Raw genomic sequence first — 9,909 nt, 5'->3', positions numbered from 1 at the left:
TTTTAATCTTCGTCTGAAGAATTACAGATAGGAGATTCTATATGTTCTTCTATATGTAATTACTCTGCTAATAGGATTCACCACAAATTTCGAATGTTTTTTTTTTCTTTATGTCTCATTTAAATTAAAACATCTGTATACATACATTTGATAATTGAGAATATGCAGACGAGTTTCACGAGGACACAGCTTCGACTATAAACGTTTTTGAAAGATGCAACGAAAATTTTAGGAAAATAAAAATAAGGAATAAGTGGAAATTTTACCGGTGAGTGTGTTAAATTATAAGGCACAAAAAGAAAATGACTCTCCCCAGACACAACAGAATATGCTTCAACACACGAACTCACATAAAGAATCTTGCAAACCAAATCCCAAAACGATATGTATATATTTATATATATAGATATATATATATTATGACAAGAACTTTGGATGAAAATTTGTGAATCCTTTAATACATTGCTACGTACTTTTCCACAAATTCCATGCTTTAGTTGTGGTTTTCCCCATCCATAGGATATTACAAGTATGATTTGCACAATCCATGCATTTTAAGCGGAATATTAATACACGTGTTCATTTGCTATGGCAAAAATTGCATTAGTATTTTTATTATATTAATCATATCCTATCCTACGTTATACCAGCACCACACTAATAATCTTCCCATAAATTTACGCTGGCAGATATGAACAATAAGCTGTAGCCGAATTAAATAGCAAAGGAGCTTCCGAGATAATTCATTTGTAAAGAAGAGCTTACGAGACTCCAAGACAAATCAATTGAAAAGAAGAATTACATCGGGCTATGTGAGGGCGCATTCAAGAGACGTTATGCAAACAACCGATCTTCTTTCTGGTTCATCGATAGAAGTAATGCATCTAAGTTGGCTAGCCACGTATGGAGTCTGAAGAGCAGCTCCAACCCGCATACAATTAAATGGTGAATAGCATAGCGGAGAAATCCAAACCATATGTTAGTGGATCTAAGAAATGCAACTTATGCGTAGCAGAAAGATCTCATATTCTTCTTAGATCCAGCAATTCCAACACACTGCGTAATTCCAGATCTGAAATGTTTTACAAGAGTAGACACATGGACAGGTTTCTTTTATCGAATCGGAGGGCACCACCTGCTCCCGCTTGAGTTGCTGTCTCGCAGACTTTGACATATTTTCTGTTATTTAGTTCTATACTAGTCGTATTTAATGTGCTTTCTGCAATCAGGGAGGACGAGGATCTTAGTTTTCTTGATTACATTTCTTTCTTCTCGTTCCACTTTTTGCGCCAATGTTTTTCCCATTTTCCCTATATATATATCTTTATATATAAAAGTAAGGTTGTGTGTCTAACTACTCCCACATTTTGCAGTGCAGTTTAACCAAAACCAGGTATCTTATAGTCGTGATTCATATCGAGCCCTTCTGGGTATTAGCGCGCGGCTATGATGAATCTACGATTTAAAAAAAAATTTACCATCATATTTTTCCATTTTAATGCATTTTTTCGCTATTATATACGGAAAGTAACTCTCTAAAAATGTCTACGATGAGTCAACGATTTAAAAAAAATTTACCATCATTTTTTTCCATTTTTAATGCATTTTTTGCTATTTTTTGCTATAACTCTCTAAAAATATATTTCCCTTACAAACCCGAGCAACGCCGGGCGATACTGCTAGTATATATATAAATGTATAAATAGAAGCCTGAAAGATTGCTCTAACACACAAGGCATATTTTATAAATACGCCAGTTCAAGTATCATAAAAGCATGAAACTATTAGTAGCTCTTTCGGTTGTTTATTTAAATTGATATTTATCTCTCATTTGATGGAGTACTTGTTTTTTAAAATTCTACCTCCACTGGATGTGTAAACTATACACACACATGCACACACATTTATGTATTTTAATATATATATTATATATATAATATATATATATATATATATATATATATATGTATATATATGTGTGTGGTGTGTGTGTGTGTGTGATATGTATATGTATATAATATAGATAATATGGTGTGTGTGTGTGTGTGTGTTGTGTGTATATATAGTCGCCTGATAGATCGTTAGCCACTCTTTTTCTCTCCTTGTTTCTCTCTTTTTTTTTCTGTGTCCTTTTCTGTAGAAGAGTGTAGGCTCGAAACGTAAAATACTTTTTTTTCTATTCCTGAGCGTTATACTAATACATCTGTTTTTGTTTTGTACACCACCTGTCTTCGTCTTTTGTTTTTTTTCTTAAACGCTCATATATATATATGTATGTATATGTATATATATATATATAATATATATATATATATATATAATATATATATATATATATATATATATATGTATGTATGTATGCGTGTGTGTATGTGTATGTGTGTGTATATAGTAATATGTGTGCATTATAATTTCAATTTTGCTTGTGAAATGAAACAATTGTAGGTGAATATCTTAATTGATAAATTAATTTGTATCCATTAGATCTCTCTGTTTTCTAACTCGATAATATATATATGTGTGTGTTGTGTGTGTGTGTGTGTGTGTGTGTGTGTCTTATCGACACCGTAGGAAAGGGGAAGTGGATAGGAAACTTGCCCCTACCAGAATTTCAACTGAAAATACAACGAAAGAGCTGCAACATTACTGATGGTGTTGATAGTAGTGTGTTGTAGAGGATATTCAAGCGGTATCTGGTTGTTGACAACTGACTGAACAAACAGCAGCAGAGATTGCTGGATAGCTCCGAGCTTTTTTTGCAACAACCACCCGGTACCTCTTGCGTGTGGAAGTCACGTTTTATTCTGAGTGGTCGCGTATCGCTATGCAGAGGACATACGTGTTCGTGTGTTTCAACGCTCCCGCGCGTGTGTCTGTGTGTGTTTGCGAAGGTATGCATGTACGTGCTTGTATGTCTGTGCGTGCATGTGTGTTCTACATGAATGCAAGGCATGCAAAGTACGCCTAAATGAATGCAAATAACAAATCAGGTTTTAAAATAAATCATTCATTTTTATGAGATAATGCAACGAAGAGTGTAGTACGCATGCTACGTGCACCTTGCATGAATTAAACGGCTTTTGATTTTTATAACGTTGCATGCGCAGTCTTAAGTACGGCAAACCGCTACTCGTGCGTACCACATATGCGTGTGTGCGCGTATGTATGTACGCACGCATGGGTGTGAGTGCTTGTGTGCATGTATGTGCGTGTGATGTGTTTCTGCAGCCCTTTTTGATGCAAAGTGCACTATTTTGGGTCTTTTAGAGATTCTTGTGATTTGCTGTTGGAAATTGGTGGAAATGGCATGATTGATATCTTCCATAATGGAACCCTAATATATCATATTGTCTGTTCTTTCAAAAAACAATAACAACAACAACAACAACAACAACAATAGTAATAATAATAATAATAATAATAATAATAATAATAGCAATAATAATAATGATAATAATAATATTTGATGGCATGCACTATTATGGTCGTTGCTGTAATTGTTCTTGTTATTGCTACTATTAATAGTGGTGTGGTTGAGGTTGTTCAGGTTTCGAATGGTGTTATTGGCATTGCTGCTGTTACTCCTACGACTTTTGCCATTGTAACTGTTGGTGTTGGTATTGTTTTTTGTGGTGGTGGTGGTGGTGGTGGAGGTGCTAGTCTTCCTATTGTTGTTGTTGTTGTTGTTGTTACTGCTGTCTCAGCTGCTACTGTCGTTTCTTCTGGTCTTTCTGTTTCTCGACGACGACGGCAAATTTGATGATGATGATGACGACGACGACGACCACCACCACCACCACAACCATGACGATGACGACGATGAGGATGATGATGATAATGACGACGATGACGACAACGACCACGACAATTATGGCAACGGCAATGATGATCACGCTCATGGTGATGATGATGTTGATGCTAATGATGACGACAACGACGACGACGACGACGATGATGATGAAGACGGTGATCGATGATGTTGATGATGGCGATGCCGACAACGATCGATGATAATGATGATGACGATGATGATGACGATGACGATGACGATGATGACGACGATGATGATGATGACGACGACAATGATGATGAGGATGATGATGATGATGACGACGACGAGGTCGACGACAATAACGACAACGACGACGATGAAGATGTCAAGGATAACGACTACGACGACTACGACGACGACGATGATGATGATGATGATGATGATGATGGAGATAGTTCACAACGGCGACGACGGTGAAGACCGTGATAGCAACAATGAAGTTTGTTATTGATGCAGGTTGCAAGAAATCATTAAAATCTATCACAATTCATTGCTGTTTTTTTTTTTATCTTGTTCGAGAATCATTACTATAATTGCAGCTAATGGTAATACTGTTGTTATTGTTGTTGTTGTTGTTGTTGTTGTTATGACTGCCATGTTGGGTACTGTTGCTGCTGCTGCTGCAATTTCTGCCATCGCCGTCGTTACACTTGTTTCATGTTGTTGTTGTTGTCGACATTAAGAAATTTATTTGTATGCTGTCTTCAAACAAACAGCTAATTCCAGAACAGTTTCCAATCTCAATAAATTATAAAAAATAAAAATAAAATAAAATAAAATAAAATAAAATAAAATAAAATACAAAAATAATACGTAAAAAACAACAAAGTATTTTAAAAAAAAAAAAACAAGGAAAAATAAATAAATAAATAAAGAAAGAAATGGTTTGATCGGTGCCACGACAAACAATGAAATGATGTGCAGTGTCGACGTGACACGGATATAAATACGACTTCACACTAGGAGCTCACCGTTTAATGAGTATAATTGTTTACTGTGATGTTAGTAGTGTTTTTAATTTTTTTTTATAAGTTCTTTTACAAATTTTTTGTTCGTTTCTTGTTTCCCACCCCACCTCCCGGCTTTTTTAGTTTCGGAGGGGTTTTACTTCTCCGTTATTCAAATGACAAAAAAAAGATACCAAATCAGAGAGAAACTCTTTTTAAAAAAAAAAAATTTCACAAAAATATAAACGAATCTTTGATTTCGTGACTATTGTTATTAAACTGTTTTTATGAGTGACAAGGGACAGATAAATTCTTTTTTTCTTTTCGATATTTCATGTGTGTGTGGTGTTTCTTTTTTTTCATACATCGGTTTCCAAATTTATTTTGTCGTAGAGAACCCTTATACGACTTGTCAAACACTACGTGGCCCTTTTTCTATATTTTACAAACAAACCCCTAACAAACACCATCAATCTAATTTTAATAACACGTTAAATGAAACAATAATTGTCCCAGAGTGAGAATTAACAGAAAAAAATTATTTTGAAAAAAAAATAACTACCATTTTTATACCAATATATATAATACTTTACGTTCTGAGTTCAAATTCCACTGAGGTTGACTTTGCTTTTCATTCTTTCGGAGTCGATAAATTAAGTACCAGTTGCGTACTGGTGTCGGTCTAATCGACTGGCCACCTCCCCCAAAATTTCAGGCCTTGTGCCTAGAGTAGAAAAGGATATATATATATATATATATATATATATATACAGACGCCATGATAGATCGTTAGCCACTACACACATTTTTTTCCTCTCCTTTTTCTCTCCTTTTTTTCTCTCCTTGTTTCTCTCCTTTTTTTCTCTCTCCTTGTTTTTTCTCTGTCCCTTTCTGTAGAAGAGCTTAGGCACGAAACGTAAAAAACTTTTTCTATTCCTGAGCGTTATACTAATAAATCTGTTTGTTTTGTACACCACCTGTCTTCGTCTTTTGTTTTTTCGTGAACTCTCCCTATATATATATGTGTGTGTGTGTGGTAAGCAAGCTACTTACCACACAGCCTTTCTTACGCCTATGTTCATAAATTCTGATGATCAAATGAACTTTTCTCCTTTTTCCCATTGATAAATCTAATCAAAATATATGAGACGTTTTGTATCATCAATATACCTTTTAAAGATCTGTGAAAATTGACGACGAAGTCGACACACGCATCGCAAAGAGAAGCTCAGCATTCGGGCGGCTACGTGAATCTGTACGGGTGAGGTGAGTCATTAGGCTGGCCACAAACCTGAAGGTATACCAAGCAGTTGTACTGCCTACATTGTTGTATGTCTGCGAAGCTTGGATGGTTTACGAAGGTCACACCAAAGCGCTAAACTTGTTCCGCATTAACTGTCTGAGAAAGGTGTTGAAAATTACCTGGCAATATTTGGTCGCAGACACAGGAGTCTTCTCTTCAGCTCATCTGCCAAGCATTTACACTCTCTTACTCTTTTACTTGTTTCAGTCATTTGACTGCGACCATGCTGGAGCATCGCTTTTAGTCGAGCAAATCGACCCCAGGACTTATTCTTTGTAAGCCTAGAACTTATTCTATCTGTCTCTTTTACCGAAATACTAAATCACGGGGACGTAAACACACCAGCATCGGTTGTCAAGCCATGTTGGGGAGACAGACACACAAACACACACAAACATATACATATATATACATATATACGACAGGCTTCTTTCAGTTTCCGTCTACCAAATCCACTCACAAGGCATTGGTTGGCCCGAGGTTATAGCAGAAGACACTTGCCCAATGTGCCACGCAGTGGGACTGAACCCGGAATCATGTGGTCGGTAAGCAAGCTACTTAACACACAGCCACTCCTATTGTTTTGGGGTTTGTTTTTTTTTTAAGCAGAATATTACAAATCTTTGGGAAAGAATCTTTTGTACCGCGAGTACTTTCTGTGTAAGCACCTTTGTTGTGTAACTTTTCAAACACATCTGTTCTGGGCTAATCCGTATAGAGGAAATTGTTTTTATTAATGGTGTTCACAATTTCAGGTTTAGTAAGGATTTAGAATCTTTATAATACATTCTTCTTTTGCCTTTCGTCAGTAATCATTTTCGTCTTTTACTTTGTGAAAAGGGATTATTTTGAATTTTCCATTTTCACGAATATCTCGATGTTTACGACATGGAACACTTCTGAGAGATTATTCTTTAATTTGCACACTCACAGAATTGGTTAGTTTTGTTCTTGTTTATTCTAATGTAATTCTGGAAGGCGGGATTCACATCGGAGAACGAAATAATGGAGGTGACAAACTGTTGAGATCAACGTTGTGTAAAGTGTGAAATAGTTGAGCAAGGAACAACCAAAAGATTGAAGAATGGGGAAGAATTGAAGGAGAACGCAAACATAGGTTGCAAAACAACATTTCGTCTACTGCATTATGTACCCACAATGAATAGACCAGGGGCAACCAAAGCCTGGTGAATGGATTTGGTAGATGGAAACTGAAAGAAACCTGCCATATATATATTTCTTTATTGCCCACAAGGGGCTAAGCATAGAGGGGACAAACAAGGACAGACAAAGGGATTAAGTCGATTACATCGACCCCAGTGCGTAACGGGCAGTTAATTTATCGACCCCGAAAGGATGAAAAGCAAAGTCGACCTATGCGGAATTTGAACTCAGAACGTAACGGCAGACGAAATACCGCTAAGCATTTCGCCCGGCGCGTTAACGTTTCTGCCAGCTCGCCGCCTTAAACCTGCGTAATTGTAGTCGCCTTAAACCTGAAGTAATTGTAGTCGACAGTGACAAAAGGTTCGCCCGCTCGTTGGTAGTCGATAGTATGGAAGTTGCGCTTGCTGGTAGGGAGAGACAGAATAGGGAATGCATGGTGCTGACAAGAGAGGAAGAAAGGATAAAAGTGACATCGCCGGTTCTTGATTTCGGCAGAACAACGCTTCGTATAGCGACTGAAGGACGAAGAGAAATGTTGTCCCTGGTCATGGCCGACACAAAAGAGGGCGAGAAAGGAAATGGTCTCTGTTATATAGACTATTCTAGAATGTAGGTCAAATTCTAAACAAACGACTGACCTTTCCGTGACCAGCAAGGAACTAGGAGGTCAAGTGTGGAGGTGTAAACACAAAGAGTGACACTTGTTTGACAAGCAGCAAGCGAGTGGATTAATTTCGAATCTCAGGCGAATTCACCAATAATTGTTTCATTTCACAAATAAGATTAAAATTACAAAACATATAAGCGCAGGAGTGGTTGTCTGGTAAGTAGCCTGCTTACCACACAACCACTCCTGCGCTTATATATTTTGTAATTTTAATCTTATTCGTGAAATGAAACAATTGTTGGTGAATATGTTAATTAATTGATGAATTAATTTGCATTCATTAGATCTCTCTGTTTTCTAACTCGATACGTGTGTGTATGTGTGTGTGTGTGTGTGTGTCTTTCTGTCTGTGCTTACGCAGCCACCACCACCATTGCTTGACAACCGGTGTTGGTGTGTTTGCATCCCTGTAACTTAGTGCTTCGGCAAAAGAAACCGATAGAATAAGTACCAGGTTTTAAAGAAATAATAAGTACTGGGTCGATTCGTTTGAGTAAGAATTCAATGCAGTGCCCCAGCATGGCCGCAGTCTAATGACTGAAACAAGCAAAACGTAAAAGATAAAAGATAAAAGACGTTGGTCGTAGAAACCACTTGCCCAAGGTGCCGTGGGGTAAGACTTGAACCAGAAACCAACCGTTTGCAAAACGAGCTTCTCAACCACGTAGCCATGCCTTTTATAAACAGGAAGAAAAAAAACCCAAATTTCTGCTGATAGTAACGGCCAGGGGAATTAACGATCGTTTATTCATCATTGACAGATGCTTTTAAGAAAACACTTCTTCGTATCACAGGTCACATGAAAGCAACAACGGTCAAACGAAAAAAAATGCCGAAGAGGAAAGACGCTTGCACGTATAAACACACTGATCTTCAGCCTCGAAGACTTTATCGATTTCGTTAGAATGGTAGAGAAGGTTAAGAGATGCGGAGTTTGGAGGAAATTACGGGAAAAAAGGTCAAAGAATGAGGTGAAGGAATAGGTTTCTGTCAAAAAATTTTGTTTTAAAACTGAGCGAAATATATTCGTTGCCGGTTCTGATTTTAACCAATATAGATTTGGAAAATATTGTAATTTGATAATAGAGCGAGTCTGAACTAAAGAGAGTTGATAAACACGCACATACATACGTAGATACACACACACACACACACACACACACACACACACACACACACACACACACACACACACACACATATGTACATACATACAGAACCACGGCGATATAAAGTCACAGTGAGAGAGACATACCTTCATGCATACACACACACATACATACATACTTACACACACACACATACATACATACTTACACACATACATACATACATACATGCATACATACATACATACATACATACATACATACATGGATACATACATACATATATACATATATACATAAATCGGTATATATACTTGAAAACATATAGCCATGAATATATTCAATCTATGTATGTGTATATGGATGTGTGTTTGTATATATTTAAGTATGTATGGAAATAAGTATGCGTGCATGAGTATCTATGTATGTATATTTATCTATATATCCGTGTATGTTTGTGTGTTTAGGCATACATATACATACATGCATATATACATACAAGCACAAACACATACAAACATCCATACATACAAACACATATAGACCGACATGCGTATATGCATATATATACGTACATAGCAGGGTAGATAGAAAAAGGGACAGAGAGATAAAAAGGTAGGCATACAGACAGACAGACAGGCAGGCAAACAAACATAGATAGATAAATAGATAGATAGATAGATAGATAGATAGACAGACAGACAGACAGACAGACAGACAGACAGACAGACAGATAGATAGATAGATAGATAGATAGATAGATAGATAGATAGATAGATAGATAGATAGGGCTGAACACAGAGAGGATAAATTACACACACATGTATATATGTATGTGTGTATACATATATATATATAGACAGAGAGACACACAGACAGACAGA

General features: G+C 36.7%; 1 long non-coding RNA gene across 1 annotated transcript in view; it reads right to left on the bottom strand.

Annotated features, from left to right (window-relative positions):
* Positions 1-946: 946 nt before the first annotated feature.
* Positions 947-9,909, bottom strand: part of LOC118761553 — a 23,281-nt gene continuing 14,318 nt past the window's right edge. Inside the window, exon 3 of the long non-coding RNA XR_004997467.1 lies at positions 947-1,072. This is a non-coding gene — a long non-coding RNA (uncharacterized LOC118761553). The remainder of the gene's footprint in view (positions 1,073-9,909) is intronic.

Source organism: Octopus sinensis, unplaced genomic scaffold, assembly GCF_006345805.1.
Source record: "Octopus sinensis unplaced genomic scaffold, ASM634580v1 Contig15072, whole genome shotgun sequence".
In the NCBI taxonomy this organism is placed as follows: domain Eukaryota; kingdom Metazoa; phylum Mollusca; class Cephalopoda; order Octopoda; family Octopodidae; genus Octopus; species Octopus sinensis.
The sequence above is the reverse complement of the archived record's forward strand: the minus strand, read 5'-3'. Positions and strand labels throughout refer to the sequence as shown.